The sequence below is a fragment of the Bos indicus x Bos taurus genome, chromosome 20 (assembly GCF_003369695.1).
Source record: "Bos indicus x Bos taurus breed Angus x Brahman F1 hybrid chromosome 20, Bos_hybrid_MaternalHap_v2.0, whole genome shotgun sequence".
Lineage (NCBI taxonomy): Eukaryota > Metazoa > Chordata > Mammalia > Artiodactyla > Bovidae > Bos > Bos indicus x Bos taurus.
The window spans coordinates 41,244,130-41,263,157 of record NC_040095.1 but is presented as its reverse complement, the minus strand read 5'-3'; the positions used below and the strand labels follow the sequence as shown (position 1 = coordinate 41,263,157).

The 19,028-nt window shown below is 38.2% G+C and overlaps 1 protein-coding gene across 1 annotated transcript in view; it reads right to left on the bottom strand.

The window, feature by feature from the left end:
- The window catches only part of GOLPH3 (golgi phosphoprotein 3), a 52,364-nt gene that overhangs the window by 31,544 nt on the left and 1,792 nt on the right, over positions 1-19,028 (bottom strand). The gene's annotated exons all lie outside the window — the stretch shown is intronic.

The following is a 19,028-nucleotide window of genomic DNA, read 5'->3' as shown; positions in this document are numbered from 1 at the left end:
TGGCACTATCATACATAATGTAGAAATGAACAAGAAAATTTCCCAGTTTTCACGTAGCACGGAGACCATCTTAAATATCAAACTGATCAAACAAGAAATTAAATGAGAAATTTAAAAAATTTTCCTGAGACAAATGAACATGGAAATACAATATATCAGAATTTATGGGATTCACCAACAGCCTCTAGATAAATGATGTGATACTGGTAGATGAACAAACAGACCGAGAGAATTAATAAATCCAGAAACAGACCCAAGAATACACTGAAATCTAGTATATGATAAACGTGCTATCTTAAATCATATACCTGATAAGGGATAAATATCCAAAGTATATAAAGAATTCATGTAACAGCAAAAAAAAAATAATAATCCAGATAAAAAAAAGGGCAAAGAACCCAGACATTTCTCCAAAGTAGATGGTACTCAGTATAAGAAAGAAAGATGGGCAATTTAATCATTAGTATTAAGAACTATTGGATAGCCATTTAGAAAAACAAAATTGGACCTGTACTTCATATTACACACCATAATTAACTCCAAATGGATGAGAGATTAAAATGTAAAATGAAACAATATAAAGCACTATAAGAAAATAGGAGTGAATACCTTCATAACCTAATTTTGGGGCAGGGGGTGGGTGGAAAAGCTTCCAGCTACTGCTCAAAATCTAGAAGAAATACATATGGATAAATTGTATTACATAAGTTTTTTTTAAAGTACTCATGGCAAAAGCATCAACAAAGTAAAAAAGACAAAAGGAAATGTAGGAAAATAATTGATAACATCTCACAAAGACACAATTAGTTCCTAAAAATTAAAGGAAAATAAGATCAAGGGACTTCCCTAGCAGTCCAGTGGTTAAGACTCTGTGCTTCCACAGCTGGGGGACGTGGGTTCAATCCCTGTTTGGGGAATCAAGATCCCACGTGCTGCAGCCAAAAAATGTTTAAAAAAAGGGAAAATAAGATCAATACTCAATTTTTTAAAGGCAAAGATACAAACAGTAAATTCACAAAAGAAATGAAAATAACTTAAACATATGTAAAGATGCTTCCTATCATTAACAATACACATTTAAATAACAGAAGAAAAACAAAACCAATAAAAAAATGGGCAAAACAAGTGTCTATAAAAGATGAATGGATAAACAAAATGTGCTACATACATACAATAGAATAGTATTCGGCTTTAAAAAGAAACAAAATTCTGACAAATGCTACAACAAGATGAACCAGGTCTGCTAAGTGACATAAGCCAGTTACAAACAGGCAAAAGCTATATGATTTCATTTTTATGAGGTGCCTAGAGGAGTCAAAACCACTGCCAGTAGAGTGGTGGCTGCCCCAGACAGGTGGGAGGAAGAATGAGGAGCTGTCAGTTAATTGGTAAGGAATTCCAGTGAGGGATGAACAGTGGCGACAGTTGCACAACAAAGAGAATGTCCTTACTGTTACTGAACTATAGACTTTAAAATGGCTAAAATAGTGAATTCTGTTATTGACATTTTAGTACAATTTTTTAAACTACATGAGACAATGCTTATCTGATAAGACTGGCAAAAATCGAAAAATATCTGACACCATTGGCAACGATAAGGCCAATACACTGTGCTAGGAATGCAAAATGACATTATCCCTGACAGAAATCATGAAAAAGTACATGTCTTTAGCTTGACAATCCTACTTCTAGAAATCTCCTCTGAAAAGTCTACATCCCCATAAATATGAAACAATAAATGCATATGATTAATTACAACATTATCTGAAGTAAAAACTTGGTAACAGTCCATAAATCCATTAATAAAAACAATGAATATATGAAGATAAACAAGCATAATGGAACACTATGGAGCCATAAAAGATCTTTATATAATGATATGAAATAATCTTCAGGCTACATAATCTATAAAAAGGAAAATGCCAAACAGCATATATCAGTTCAGTTCAGTCACTCAGTCGTATCTGACTCTTTGTGACTCCATGAGTTGCAGCACGCCAGGCCTCCCTGTCCATCACCAACTCTCAGAGATCACTCAAACTCACGTCCATCAAGTCAGTGATGCCATCCAGCCATCTCATCCTCTGCCATCCCCTTCTCCTCCTACCCCCAATTCCTCCCAGCATCAGAGTCTTTTCCAATGAGTCAACTCTTCACATGAGGTGGCCAAAGTATTGGAGTTTCAGCTTCAGCATCAGTCCTTCCAAAGAAATCCCAGGGCTGATCTCCTTGCAGTACAAAGGACTCTCAAGAGTCTTCTCCAACACCACAGTTCAGAAGTATCAGTTCTTCGGCCCTCAGCTTTCTTCACAGTCCAACTGTCACATCCATACATGACCACAGGAAAAACCATAGCCTTGACTAGACAGACCTTTGTTGGCAAAGGAATGTCTCTGCTTTTGAATATGCTATCTAGGTTGGTCATAACTTTCCTTCCAAGGAGTAAGCGTCTTTTAATTTCATGGCTGCAATCACCATCTGCAGTGATTTTGGAGCCCAAAAAAATAAAGTCTGACACAGTTTCCACTGTTTCCCCATCTATTTGCCATGAAGTGATGGGACCGGTTGCCATGATCTTAGTTTTCTGAATGTTGAGCTTTAAGCCAACTTTTTCTCTCTAGTAGGCTATCTTTTGTATTTGGGGGAGAGGAGCAAGAACAAGTATGTTTAATTTTGCTACAAAAACACTGGAAAAACAAACTCCAAACTAAGTTTTCAAAATGACCAACAAGAGGAAGAAGGAATGAAGTAGAAAGGATGATGGAAGTAAAGACTCCTAACTTGTAATAGTTATACATATTCAAAACAGAAAAAAACATTTTTAAATAAGGAAAACAAATGAGCTAATCTAACTGCACAAAAATCAGTGATACAACCACAAAGAAATATTAACTATTTCAACTGCCTTTAGAATACAGTATTTTAACTGTACATCCTAGTAAAGTACTGCAAACAAATTTGAGGCTGAATTCAACAGTCAATTTGTAGTTAATACTGACATTATTATTTGAAAGCTATTTAAATACATGTAGTAACTAATCCAATAAAAACAATATTTTGGGGAACCAAGAACTTTAATTAAGAGAAAAAAGATATAGGTATAAAATTCAATAAGCGAAATAAAAATTCATGTTAAGTCTGAATAAAAAACCATGTGAAGTGATTCTTCCCTCCCCACAAATGCTAGCACTATCCCCTAAAGAAAATATATTCTATGTTTGTGTACTGAAAAGTCCTAGAGGCAAGGACATCCCAATAACACTGAGAACACCCAGTACCCAGACTGTGGTTCATTCCCCACTTAAAAAAAGCAAAGATTCCTTGGACTGATCTCAAGTCTGAAACAGGATATGTATTTAGAAGATGAGTCTCAGGCATTTTGATGTTGACAAGAAAGCAAGAAGTTATCAAAGGTTAATAAGTGATACCAAAAGAACACTGCAGCGAAAGAGATGAATTCCCATTAGCCAAAGGTGCGACAACTTTAACATAAAACTAACATAAAAAAAGAGTAATTTATACAGTTCAGTTCAGTCGCTCAGTCGTCTCCAACTCTTTGCGACCCCAGGGACTGTAGCACGCCAGGCCTCCCAGTCCATCACCAACTCCTGGAGTTCACTCAAACTCACGTCCATTGAGTCAGTGATGCCATCCAGCCATCTCATCCTCTGTCGGCCCGTTCTCCCGCCTTCACTCTTTCCCAACATCAGGGTCTTTTCCAATGAGTCCGTTCTTCCCATCAGGTGGCCAAAGTATTGGAGTTTCAGCTTCAACATCAGTCCTTCTAATGAATATTCAGGACCAATTTATACAGGTGACTCAGATTTCCTTATCAGTCCAATGGCTAAGAACTCCACACTCCCAATGCAGGGGCTCGGGATTTGACCCCTGGTCAGGGAACTAGATCCCACATGACTCAATCAAAAGCTTGCAGACCAAAAGAGCCACGTGTGCTGCAGCTAACAGATTCAGTGCAGAGAAACACATTTCTAAATGCTCCCTTTAAAAAAAAATACAAGTGACTGAAACACAATGAATATATTAAAAAAAAACCCACAAGTCACAGTTTAAAAAAACAGAAAGCCCACACCTCACTGAAAGTCACTAAAATACTAACTCCTTATTCTAAAACTCAAAAGAGAAAATTTAGTCAGCCCTCTGTGTCCAAGGATCCAACACACCATAGATAGAAAATAAATCTCCAAAAAGCAAAACTTAAAATTTGCCCCTATTTACACTGTATTTACAACTATTTATATAGCATTTACATTGCACCAAGTATTGTAAGTAACAGAGATGATTCAGATGATACAGGAGGATGTGTTTAAGTTATATGCAAAAACTATAGCATTTTAAATAAGGGACTAGATCATCCAAGGATTTTGGTAACCCCTGAGATGTAGGTCCTGGAACCAATGCCCCTTGGACACTAAGAGACTACTGTATTTATCCTGGCACTAAAAAAACAAAAAAACTATGTATTTGCTTACTTGGCGCTGTGCTGGGTCTTGGCTGCTGTGCACAGCCTTTTTCTAGTTGGGGCAAATGGGGCTACTCTTCATTGTCATGCACGCGGTTTGCCCTGTGGTGGATTCTCTTTTGTGCAGCACACGCTCTGAGACGCAGGGGCTTAGTTGCCCTGTGCGTGAGGATCTTCCCAGAGACTGAACCTGTGTCCTCTACACAGGCCAGCAGATTCTTAACTACTGGACCACCAGGGAAGTTCCTATCCTGCCTTTTAAGTGCATAAAATAAAATGCATAGGATTACAAAGGAGATAAAATTGAAAGCATTAAAAATAAACAAATTTGTGATAATATATGTGCTTGCTAAGTGGTCTTTTCATATCTTATTTACACACTCTTCTTGAGACATCTCAGCCATTCTCGCTTGCTTGAAAAAAATTTTCAAACAGCGGTACATGAGGGAAAAGTCCCTACATCTTCCCTTCCCTTCCATCCATCATCCACACCCTCACAGGTAACTTCTATTAACATTTGGAACATATCCTCCTCAAATCCTTTATTCTTCCAAAGTTGTAGTTTATTCTTCCAAAGTTGTAGTTTAAAACTGGGCTAAGCATTTGCAATGCACCATACTGCTGCTGCTGCTGTTTAGTCACTCAGTCGTGTCCAACTCTTTGTGACACCATAGACTTTCGTCCGTCAGGCTCCTCTGTCCATGGGATTCTCCAGGCAAGAACACTGGAGTGGGTTGCCATTTCCTACTCCAGGGGACCTTCTCCACCCAGGGATCGAACCCAGGTCTCCTGCATTGCAGACAGATTCTTTACAGTCTGAGCCACCAGGGAAGCCCAATGTGCACCATGTCTAGTCCTTATAAGACCAAATTATGTAGGATTTATTCCTCCATTTTCATAAGACAATGAAACTGAGGCTCAAGAGAATTAAGGGACCTGCCAGTTACTGAGTGGCCAAGTTGGAACAGAAACTGTTCTCCTAGCTCCATCATTCTGTCTTGTCTTCCAAGTCCTGTCTGTCTAATGTGTCATCTCCAGTGTTTGCTTTCAGCTTCCATGAAAATGGAGATGTTGAAGAACTCACTTTTCTTTCCATGGGTGCCATGATTCATTTCACTTCAGAGAGCACAAAGTGTAAGCAGAAACTGACCTTCTCTCAAGAAAATGAATTTTGTAAAGGATTTCTGGCAAAAATGCACATACTTTTGACTAGCAAAGGTGTTTTTCTTTTTTTGGCCATGCCATGCAGCTTGTGAGATTTTAGTTCTCTGACTAGACTGAACCTGGGCCCTGTCGTGAGAGTGTGGACTGCTAACCAATGGACTGCCAGGGAATTCCCTAGCAAAGTTTTAAAAAGTATATTTAACAGCATCTTATTAATAAGATTTAACCATAATTCCATAATCTTTCCTAGGAAGCATGAAGGTTTTGAATAGTCAACAGTTTTGCAAAGCTGTTTTCATATATGTAAATTATCACTTTGTCTTACAATAAGTGAATAAAGCATTATTTTACATTATTATGTAAAGCATTATTATTTATATAAAGCATTATTATTTATTGAAAAATCTGAAGTTTAGGTAAATTAAGAAGTATAATCTCGTTATCAGTAGTTAAACCTCAAGCTACTCTGGTTAGATACTGTTCTTTGACCACCATGTTACACTGTCAGTATTTTAAGCTGAGGACATTTTGGAAAGCATATAGAATAATAAAAGCATTTAAGTTTTCTATCAAGTCACCATAACACTACTTATTAGATGTTTGGCCTCTGCACGATTCTATTTACCTACTGAGTACCAAGACATTGCTAAGCAGAGGTAACAGAGATGACCAAGATATTTACAAGGCACAAAATGAAAAAAAAAATCATAATTCAATGTGATAAATATTGTAATACTGCTATGAATAAAATGAAAGCCTAACTCTCATGTGACAGTATTTGGAAACAAAGCCTCTGGGAGATAATTAGGTTGAGAAGAGGTCATGGGGGTGGGGCCCCGTCATGAAATTAGTGCTCTTAGAAGACAGTAGAGATTTTGCTGTCTCTGTCTTGACACACAGCGAGAGGAACCTCACCAGAACCCAATCACGCATCCAACCTTCCGGATGGTGAGAAAAGGAATTTTTATTGTTTAAGCCAATTCTGTTGGTATTTTGTTATGGCAGCCCCAGCAGACTATCACACATGCATAAATACCTACAACATTCTAGACACTGTGCGAGGTGTACACAATGATAGGAGAAAGGGATATGAGCGCAACGAATGGTGCCCTGGAGATTAGGTAAAGAGCTTTGGCTGGGCATCAAGAGATCGGTAAGAAACGGCTGCCAGGTAAAGAAGAGGAGGAGATCCTATACAGAAGAATCTGCTACAAACACAAAGGCCTAAAAAAGTAATAATGTGATTTCCAGGCTACTAGAGAAAAAAATAAAGGATGAAGGTCCACAGCACGACCATACTTATAATACACCCCTATTAAATATAGTACATCAAATAATATGTTTCATCATGCAGTCACAACAAATACTAGGGCATCTTTTTTTTCATTGGAAAAATCCTTATTTACTAACATGGGAAGGTGGTCACTGTGCATTATTAAAACAGGGGTTAAAAAAGAGAAAGAAAAGGGGTTACAAACCAGTACTGGATTTTTTTTTTTTTTAGTTTTAAATAAACATAGGCAAACTCATTGAAAATAGGACTGGAAAATAATGTAACACCAAAATATTACTGCCCAACTTCCACTACTTGCCTCTGTGCAATCCTTTCTCCACACAGAACTTTTTTTTTATTGATAACATAAAGAGTGGGTATGAAAGTATTAGTTGCTCAGTCATCTCTGTCCATGGGATTTCCCAGGCAAGAATAGTGGAGTGGGTTGCCATTTCCTTCTCCAGGGAATCTTCCCGAACCCAGGGATCAAACCCGAGTCCCCCACATTGCACGCAGACTCTTTACTGTCTGAACCACCAAGGAAGCCCCAAAAGTTCTGTGTCTGTCCTTTCCCCACACAGAATTTTTTTTATTGATAACACAAATACTGGGTATACCACTCCCCAATACCTCCAGTGGCTTCCCAACTACACGCAGTATAATACACAAAGTCCTTAACCTGATTTGTGAGGCCTCTAGGTTGCAGCACTCTATCATCATCTCAGGTCTTTCTCCCCATCACTCCAGTCCTGCCTTCAACCACCTTTCAGTTCCTCAAACCAAACCAAGCTCTTCAATACCTCACGACCTTGAAACATACTAGTCTGTCTTCACTGGATTTGGCAGCTATTCATTCTCTGAGTCTCATGCCATGTCCTTAGAAAGTCCTTCCCTATGCTGTCCCCTCAACATCCATTCCCATACAGTTTTTTTCACAGTGACTATCACAGTGTTTAATTTACACACGTTTATTTATACACATATGTATATACCTATCTATATATGTATCTATCTTCCTTAGCACAATACCTTCTGTATAGCAGACATTCCACAAATGTCTGTTGAAGGAATAGAAGTTGAATTATGGATTTATTTTTATTTTGTAATCTATATTTTCTCAATCTTCTTCAACAATGAGCACAGACTTGTAAAAGAAAGTAATTAAGAACAGTATACTACCTATTGGTTCTTTAAACTCAAACCAATCATCTTTTCTCTAAGCTTTAATGGTAATTAAATTCAAATAATTCTTTCTGAATAATTATCTTTCTGTCTCATTCCCTCTTCATCCAAGACCCAGGCAACAAATTTCACAAATTCTTGTAACTTCAAGCCTATTACAAATCTTCCTGCCTCCAACTTTTCCATCTACCAATTCTTTCTTCACTTAAATATCTTTCTAAAAATCTAGTTTACATCATTACTGCTATCTTTACAAGCAACAACTGCCTTCACTATCATCTCCACCATCTGTTTAAAGGCTTCAAGGTACTGAGTTTTTTCATTTTCCCTATTCCACACATAATCTCCCTCATATCTTACCTTTTATTATTAGACAACTCAGATTTTATTCTTCAGCTTTAAAATAACATTTCTAGAAGGATAACTTTCCCATTTATTTATTTTTAATTAATTAATTAATTATAATTGGGGGCTAATTACATCCCACCCAGGAGATTAGTCCTGGGTGTTCACTGGAAGGACTGATGCTAAAGCTGAAACTCCAATATTTTGGCCACCTCATGTGAAGAGTTGACTCAATGGAAAAGACTCTGATGTTGGGAGGGATTGGGGACAGGAGGAGAAGGGGATGACAGAGGATGAGATGGCTGGGATGGCATCACCAACTCAATGGATGTGAGTCTGAGTAAACTCTGGGAGTTGGTGATGGACAGGGAGGCCTGGCATACTGCAATTCATGGGGTAGCGAAGAGTCGGACACAAATGAGCGACTGAACTGAATTACAATATTGTAGTAGTTTTGCCATACATTGACATGAAACAGCCATGGGTGTACCTGTGTCCCCCATCCTGAACCCCCCTCCTACCTCCTTCCCCATCCCATTCCTCAGGGTCATCCCAGTGAGGACCCTGTCTCATGCATCGAACCTGGACTGGCGATCCATTTCACATATGATAATATACTTGTTTCAATGCTATTCTCTCAAATCATCCCACCCTCGCCTTCTCCCACAGAGTCCAAAAGTCTGTTCTTTACATCTGTGTCTCTTTTGCTGTCTCGCATATAGGGTCATCGTTACCATCTTTCTAAATTCCATATATATGCGTTAATATGCTTTATTGGTGTTTTTCTTTCTGACTTACTTCACTCTGTATAATAGGCTCCAGCTTCATCTACCTCATTAGAACTGATTCAAATGCATTCTTTTTAATAGCTGAGTAATATCCCATTTATTTACTTTCACATATATATCCCAACATAACATTCTGTCTAGAATGCTAGTTTCCTATGAAGTCACATGCCACATCTCATTTAAAATTCTGCTCAAAACTTATCTTCCTAAAGTGCTCCCTTCCATCTCCAACACTCCTCTTTGGTGACACACCCAATTCAGGTCTTCTTCACTTACCCCAGTCCCGACAACACTGAGGACTGCTTCCCATTCCACCAGTGATAACAGGGTTACTTTTTCTTTCCTCATTAAATCGAAACAAGAACCCAACAATGAGGAACTCCTCTCTTCAAAAGAATGCCCCTTTCTTACCAGCCATTAAGATGATTTTGAAAGAAATCATCATAGGAGGAATGGACAAAGGCTGCCACTGTTCCACAGACGAGGCAAAGGCATCCTCCAAAATGTGAGTGAAGCAATCTGGAGCTAAGAGAAAAGCCATTCCCTCACCAAACAGTTAAAGAAACCATATTAAAAAACACAAATCCTGTGACAGCCTGAAGAGGTGGGATGGGGTAGGAAGTAGAACTTGCAGCATACAAGGCTTCCTTGTCCTTCACTATCTCCTGGAGCTTGCTCAAACTCATGTCCATTGAGTTGATGATGCCATCCAACCATCTATCACCGCCTTCCCCTTCCGTGCTCATGCTCAATCTTTCCCAGCATCAGGGTCTTTTCCAAAGAGTCGGCTCATGTGTATACCTATGGTTGATTCATGCTGATGTATGACAGAAACCAACACAGTATTGTAAAGCAATTATCTTCCAATGAAAAATAAATTTAAAAATCAAATCAAATCACCAATCCTAGGCCTCCAATACCAATTCTACTGAAGGCAGTTTCTAATAACAAGGTTTATAATCAGAACCACCCACAAAGGCATGGGTAAAGTAACTATGACAAAGCTTGAAATGCCAGTGTGTGGTTGTTACTGGAGGAGACAGATGGATGCAGGAAAAAGAAACAAGAGTTAAAAGAGCAAGAGCCCCAGAGAAGCAGAGGGCATCCTGGGGTGAGAAGGAAACAGCCACTTTACTTGTCATTAGAGTCATATTATCATTTTGGAGGTTTGGAGGCTTCTGATGCCTCTGAAGAGTCAGCCATTTCTTATGAGAATTGTTCAAGGAAGACTCTGGACTTGGCCTGAAAGTAAGAAATGGTACTTCAGGTGTCCAGATTTTCCAGCACACCATGCCAGCAATTATCAAAAAAATAAACCAGATTGTAGGTTCAGGACAAACACATAGATAAGCAAGCACAGATAAGTAATCGCACTTGATGGAAAGGCTCACTTAAGCCCAGCAAAGCACAAAAAGGTTAAGAAATAATAAAAACAGTGTCTTAATTCACTTCTCAAGGCTAGGCAATTACCCATTCGCATTTGTTCAACACCTTGCAGTTTTCAAAAGCACTCGCACATATGCCAATCCACTGGAGCCCTACAATTCAGAAGTTATGGGACAGCCCACGAAGGCAGGCTCACTGTGCTCAGGGGGTAAAACTGGGGTCTAAGAATTCAATGGCCACCTACTCCAGTACTCTTGCCTGGGAAATCCCATGGGCGGAGGAGCCTGGTAGGCTGCAGTCCATGGGGTCGCTAGAGTTGGACACGATTGAGCAACTTCACTTCCACTTTTCACTTTCATGCACTGGAGAAGGAAATGGCAACCCACTCCAGTGTTCTTGCCTGGAGAATCCCAGGGACGGCAGAGCCCGGTGGGCTGCCGTCTATGGGGTCGCACAGAGTCGGACATGACTGACGCGACTTAGCAGCAGCAAAAATTCAAAGCAGTTACCTTAACCCTTCTAACTAGTCAAGAGCAGGGCTAGAAGTCAAGAAATATGGCAATCTTCTGATTCCTGATCCAAGGAATCCACTATTGCACTTAACACTTGTATTTCCATTTAAGTCAATAACTTATTTTATTGGAACCACTTGCAAATCTGTCTTCTATATAGACTGGATGCTCCTTGAGGTAAGAGGATTTTCCTTGGAACTTCACCACCAGCAAAGACACTGGCACACAGATGTTCAATAGTTGGACTGAACTAAATCTGTTTCCATTATAACAGTGTACAGACAAAAAAATTAAATGAGCAGCTCAATTCAGTGACTGAACTGAAATTTAAGCTAAATTCTTAAAATGCTATTTCTGGGCTTATTTTGTTAACATGGTATAAAACTGTTTAACAGTTGCATTTAAGAAACCGGAACTAGAAAATGAAACCAGAGTAAAAATAACAGTCGGCAATTTAAATGCAGTCCTTTAATTCCAGTTTCTTCAAAGGGCAGAGGGTAGAGAGTGGGGAACAAAGACTTTACCTATAAATTATCAACCAACAAGGATAATTTTGTTCTTAAAGTTTAACTTACAACTCCCTACAGTTCAATATACTAAAATTATTCGTCCTACTACCAAACTACTAGTCAAATTCTATTACAATAAAAACTATCAAGAGAAAAAGATCTAAATCTCAGCTAAGCACAAACTCAGTATTTTCAATATTAATTTATTTCAGTATTTCTCAACTTTTTCTTCCCATTTCTGTTCCCTAAAGGAGCTTTCTCAAAGAGTGTTTTCTCTAACCACATCCTCTCCCATAAAATTTTGGTAAGATGGCACACCGTATGTACTCAGTCACGTCCAACTCTTTCAGACCCCACAGACTGTAGACAGGCTCCTCTGTCCATGGAATTTTCCAGGCAAGATTAATCGAGTAGGTTGCCATTTCCTTCTCCAGGGAATATTCCAGACCCAGGGATCAAATCCACATCTCCTGAGTCTCCTGCACTGGCAGGCGGATTCTTTACCACTAGCACCACCTGATCGGTTTATATACTGTATGTGTATCTATGCTTTATACATAAAAGGAGTAAGAATTTTTCATCACCATCCCCAGAACCAATTTTCTCTCCCTTAGGGATGACATGACCCTCAATGAAAATACATGCTTTACTAAGTATAGTAAATATTTCCTGTATGGGAGCTATATGCCAGGCTGAGATACTCACCATGGAAAAATTCTATGACAGCAACACAGTTTAGTTTTTTAGTTTACTGTAAAAGTTTTGACCCAGAGAACTGAAATTAAAAGGGCTTAAAGACAGAGACCTTCTTCCTAATATTTGCATCTCATCAAAGGCTTAGCTCAATAAACGTGATGAACACACGGACAGTATTAGAACTCTGTATGTGGTAGTTACACAATTTGCAAATGTCATCTAGCAAGATGACCAAGCTACAGAAATGCTGGCTTCCTATTTCCAACTGAAAATCCAACTCACAACCCTGAAACCTGAAATTTTCTGTAGTCAATTTTCAAGAGGAAAAAAAGAAGACAAAACACAGCCAAAACAAAAAACTTAAACTAAAAGAAACAGTACCTCACAAAAGCTATGTTCCCTTTCTCTAGAAAAATATACACACACAATACATACAACTACAGAATGTTCACAGAATTTCTAAACTCCATCCTTTGACTCCAATTTAAGAATTTCTGTATTAAAAAAGTATGTAAATCATATACAATTTACTGTTTAAAAATAAAGGCTTTTTTTTTTTAATTTAAAATTTAACTTTTTCAGCTTAAGACTATATTTACCAGAAGTATTCTTTCTGGCAATAATGTACTTTAACATTAATTGTATTCTTGCAGATCAGAGATTTATCAAACAACTAGTAATACAAGATAATATGAATAAAATAACGCCCTACTATGTGTGTGTGTATATATATTTATCTTTAATACCTAATTTAAAACCTCAAGATTCACTAGATTATAATACTGTACAATACTATTGAAACAGGTTGCAGCTTTCAAGCTTTGATCAGAGAAACCTAAAGCCATGGCATCAATTTCAAAATGAAGACGGGTTCTCTCCTTTGTTACCTGTCATCAGATCAGATCAGTCGCTCAGTCGTGTCCGACTCCTTGTGACCCCATGAATCGCAGCACACCAGGCCTCCCTGTCCATCACCAACTCCCGGAGTTCACTCAGACTCACGTCCATCAAGTCAGTGATGCCATCCAGCCATCTCATCCTCTGTCGTCCCCTTCTCCTCTTGCCCCCAATCCCTCCCAGCATCAGAGTCTTTTCCAATGAGTCAACTCTTCACACGAGGTGGCCAAAGTACTGGAGTTTCAGCTTTAGCATCATTCCTTCTAAAGAAATCCCAGGACTGATCTCCTTCAGAATGGACTGGTTGGATCTCCTTGCAGTCCAAGGGACTCTCAAGAGTCTTCTCCAACACCACAGTTCAAAAGCATCAATTCTTCGGCGCTCAGCCTTCTTCACAGTACAACTCTCACATCCATACATGACCACTGGAAAAACCATAGCCTTGACTAGACGAACCTTTGTTGGCAAAGGAATGTCTCTGCTTTTGAATATGCTATCTAGGTTGGTCATAACTTTCCCTCCAAGGAGTAAGCGTCTTTTAATTTCATGGCTGCAGTCACCATCTGTAGTGATTTTGGAGCCCAGAAAAATAAAGTCTGACACTGTTTCCACTGTTTCTCCATCTATTTCCCATGAAGTGATGGGACCGGATGCCATGATCTTCGTTTTCTGAATGTTGAGCTTTAAGCCAACTTTTTCACTCTCCACTTTCACTTTCATCAAGAGGATTTTTCGTTCCTCTTCACTTTCTGCCGTAAGGGTGGTGTCATCTGCATATCTGAGGTTATTGATATTTCTCCCGGCAATCTTGATTCCAGCTTGTGTTTCTTCCAGTCCAGCGTTTCTCATGATGTACTCTGCATATAAATTAAATAAACAGGGTGACAATATACAGCCTTGACGAACTCCTTTTCCTATTTGGAAGCAGTCTGTGGTTCCATGTCCAGTTCTAACTGTTGCTTCCTGACCTGCATACAAATTTCTCAAGAGGCAGGTCAGGTGGTCTGGTATTCCCATCTCTTGCAGAATTTTCCACAGTTTATTGTGATCCACACAGTCAAAGGCTTTGGCGTAGTCAATAAAGCAGAAATAGATGTTTTTCTGGAACTCTCTTGCTTTTTCCATGATCCAGCGGATGTTGGCAATTTGATTTCTGGTTCCTCTGCCTTTTCTAAAACCAGCTTGAACAGTTACTTGTCATGACTCTTATTAAATCGAAGAAACAGGGGGAGGACAAGCCATCTCTTTGAGCGGCTTCAGAAGGACACTCCCATGAAAATAAAATCCCCTAAACAAAGACTACAGCAACTCTGAGTGATACAATTTACTCTGATTAATAGAAAAATTATGCAGATACAAAGCAGAAAGTTTGCTTGGACATAAAGCAGTGTTGGGCCAAGTTTAACACAACATAACTGGACAAGTACAATGCATTTTACAGTCTTTTGAGATTTACATATGAGTGGACAATGACTATAATAGGTTATCTCTTTAAATGTCAAAAAGTATGCCTAAATATTTGATCAAAATAACTTCAAAGTGTAATTCTAAAAGATAATCACAAATGATCCATACAGGAATGCTCAGATGGTTTAAAATGAATAAATATCAAACATCAGTATGACATATAAAGTGAATCAGTATTTTGGCCACACTGTAAGAGAACCCTGAAGAAAAGTAATTTCACTAATATAAAATCTTATGTAAAAGATACAATCAAGTGGTTCAGTGAACTCCAAAAACTAATTTTATAACTAATATTTCATATGTGTGTCCTCTTAAATGCACCTGAAAAAATAAATGATCCCTCAAATCATTCAAAAGTATGAACAGCACATTATTTTTATTAAAGGAATAACAAAATTCTAAAACCTAGAAGTCTTTATTATACTTTAAATTACTAAAATCTTAACACATCTTTAAATACTCAGTATTGAATGAATTTCTCATTAACAGATTTGATATGCAGATATGTGTATTACTGCATGTACAGGAAGGAGAATTTTTTTTTTTTAAGTTATCCATCATAATAAGTACTGTACGTCAAAGTAGAAATCTTGGGAAACTCCAAAAATGGAACACTTTTAGATCACTCTTTAGAGCTAATTTAAAAGTCACACAAAAGACAGTTCTATCATTTTAGTTAAACTTAACTATTTTACCCTAAGTGTGTATTATCCAGCTCAAGCATCTACTTATTTTTCAAGATACAGAGTTAAATTAGCACATTAAGGTTCTTACCTGCAAGCATTCAAAACATCAAAAACTGACTGTGGCCATCTTTAAAAAGGGACTTTACTGGAAGGTTCTTAAAGCTTACAAAATTGAAAGATGCCTGGGAAATCAAGATGGAAAAGACAAGCACCACAGGGCTAGGGAGAAGGAATCTAAAACAAATCAGAGAACAATCTTACCCACACACTGATGCTCCACTGCTGCTGCTAAGTTGCTTCAGTTGTGTTCAACTCTGTGCGACCCCACAGCTAGTCACCCACCAGGCTCCCCCGTCCCTGGGATTCTCCAGGCAAGAACACTGGAGTGAGTTGCCATTTCCTTCTCCAATGCATCAACTGACAGGTCCTCCAAAATCCCCAAAGCCTCTGGTTCTGCTCTCAAGATCCAAAGTCCAAGGAGAAAACAAAAGGTTGGACAAGTCTAGGTCTGACTACACTACAAAAGGGAAGGGGTGAATGCTTCAATAGGGCATCCCGGGGATGTATACAATGGGAAACACCCTAGGCAAAATAAAACCTTAAAAGAACAACGTGAAGGGTAAAACAAGAAATGTTCACAACAGTCGTCAAAACTACAGGAGAGGTCTACGTCTCCATTTTAGAGAGCTCTGAGGCTCAGAGCATTTGAACAACATGGAAAGCAAAGGATATACCTCAGATCAAGACTACACCATATCTTTCCACTCTGCTATTTCACATTCCACTCTAAATTATACCTGGTCATTTAATACAATCAAATCCAACTTTAAACCACTAAGATGTTCCATGAATGAAGATATTTAAAAGTATATGACACCAGTTATTTCACTTAATTCTCAATGAGGCATTCAGAAAACAATGACTATAGGAGGCATCTATGGAAAAATCAAATAGTTGGGAGGGGACACACCTAGCTTGTTTGCTGTCTCTTCCTCTTAAACACAGGAGAGATTGCAGAAATCTTGCTAATTATTTGGAAGTTGAATTCAAGTATAAACCTATCTGCCATCTTGTTGTGGGCTACTCATTATTTACTTCAATACCTATGTCCTCTGCCTACTTTAAGCATCGAACCCCCAGAGGGGCCCAGGCATCTGTGTTTTAATAAGACAGAAAGTAAAATCATTGGTAAAAAAAATCTGAAATGAAATTCACAATAACTTTAGTTATCCCTAATAGGTAATCTGAAGCCAGACCATCTGCTCACTGGCAGGCAAGCTGAGCCTTCTGTTCAGTAAACAGGCGAGGAGGAGAATACTAGATTCAGGATATGAGTTAAAATAATTTTTTTAATATTGTAGATTGTAAATGTGCTAAAAGTTAAGTTGATAATAAAATGAGAATGAACAAATGACAACGTCAAACAAGCAAGTCACAAACTTGCTTTACAAAAGATACAAATTAAAGTACAAAAAAGGGGGAAACTATGCTGAATTCTCAAGTCAAGCAAGTGGTGGCCCTTGAGGACCAGGCAGTGACTGGAAAGGAAATTAAGTGGGGCTTCTGGAGAGCTGCTCAGGTTGTTTCTTGATGTAGATGTTGGTTCAACAGGTGTGTTCAGTTTGCGAAAATTCTTCACACTCACGTGCACTTTTCTGTAGGTTTATTATTCAACAAAAAGTAATTTTTCACAAGCCATTAGTCTCAGCATTATTAAAAAAAATTAAAACCAAGCTAATTTCACCTCTCACAATTTCTTCAAAATTTTCCTTGTTTTGATTTCAAGTAAGGTTAGCTCTAGGGCTTCCCTGGTGCCTCAGATGGTAAAGAATCTGCCTGCAATGCGGAAGACCCAAGTTTGATTACTGGGTTGGGAAGATCCCCTGGAGAAGGGAATGGCTACTCACTCCAATATTTTTGCCCTGAGAATCCTGGACAGAGGTTACAGTCCATGGAGTCGCAAAGAGTCAGAAAGGACTGAGCAAATTTTATCTATCTAAGGTTAGTTCACAAATACATAAAGTGTATCCATTATTAATGACAAACATAACCTTTGAATTTAGCTTTTGAGTATCTTAAAAGTACCCAGCTATGACAAAGATGGACATTAAATTAAAATAATAAAAAGTTAAAGCAGTGAGCTCTGTATTACAGCTAAAATTTAGAATTTGTTAATATGAAATTTAATAAGTTAAAACCTAGTATTAATAAGCATAAATGCCTAGAGCCTACATGAGAGTAACTCCTGTCCCTAAAAAGAATGATACAAGTAGAAGACAGGAGGGGGAGGAAGGGGGGAGGGGGGGAGAAAGGGAGGGTGGGATCTCCTAAGGACAAAGATACAAATGCAGGAGTTGCCAGGGCTAATTATGTAAAGATGTGAGGACAGGGGGAAACACAGGTTAATCCCCAAAACCTCTAAAGCAATGCAAAGTCCCAACCCCGCCCACCACCACAATTCCAAGAACTTGCCTGCTAAAGGGAAAACAGTTTCCTTCGCTCTGTGGTTGTGGAAATGATCAGAATTAGCATCTGGACCTTGGCCAGGACATGGCAGAGTATAGTGTCTTCTGACACAAACACAACATATGGCCTCAATTACCTGTCACCAAAGAACTTCAAATTTTCTATATTTTGTAAGCACTATTAAGTTGCAACAAATAAATTCTTTAGATTATCTTCATGAAAACCAATCAAGGGAAAATAGCATGTTAATATTCTTCAGCTTAAACATGGATCAGTAGTGTCAAGACTCCTGGGACTTCATGGACTGTAACCCGCTAGGCTTCTCTGTCCATGGAATTCCCCAGACAAGAATACTGGAGTTGGCTTCCACATTCAGAGTAACACATACTCAAAAAGGTACTTTCTCACTCTAATTTCTCATTTACAGTGACTCAGAAGTCCAAAAGCTAGTTTTGGTTTAGCTTTTAAGTTTTAGTTTTACACAAAGAATATATCCACATAGAAAAGTCTCAAAACTTACAAAGAAGATATTCACTGAGGAATATGGACGAGACTTGTTTTCTTCCTTTTGCTTTTTTTAGTATTTTTTACAATGTTACTTTTGTCCCAGAGTAAAAAGATAAAAACATTTATTACCAAGATTCTAAACTTTGAAGCTGAAAAAACCTTTTATAAACCTAAAATCACATGTCTAGGACACTATACCTCACTTGTTTTTCCAAAGAGAAAAAAGAAATTTCATATACAGCCTGGCTGCATCATAACTCAGGTACTAAAAGAGATATTGAGTCCCTTTCGTGGCCAGAGGAACATCAAGTGATCATCAGACAGACCTGAGCAAACTGGAAACCTAGATAACACAAATACTCCAGACATTTCCATCAAGGTAAACTTTAACTCATTAGATTACTAAATATCAGGAGTCCACAAACAATCCATATAAAACTCACCTATATCTGATAAGTTTTGGAGAAAGATGACAAAGTTGCCTTAACATGATTTTTTTTTTTTTTTTTTTTTTGCCCATCTCTGTGAATTGGGAAAACTACTGAAAAACAAAAAAACTTAGATATTTTTGGATCTGACTCTCAAAATGTGCTGTCTGTAGTTTCCATATATAACAAGCTTCTGGGACCCTTCACCATACATGATTTATACAATATCCACTCGTCTGACC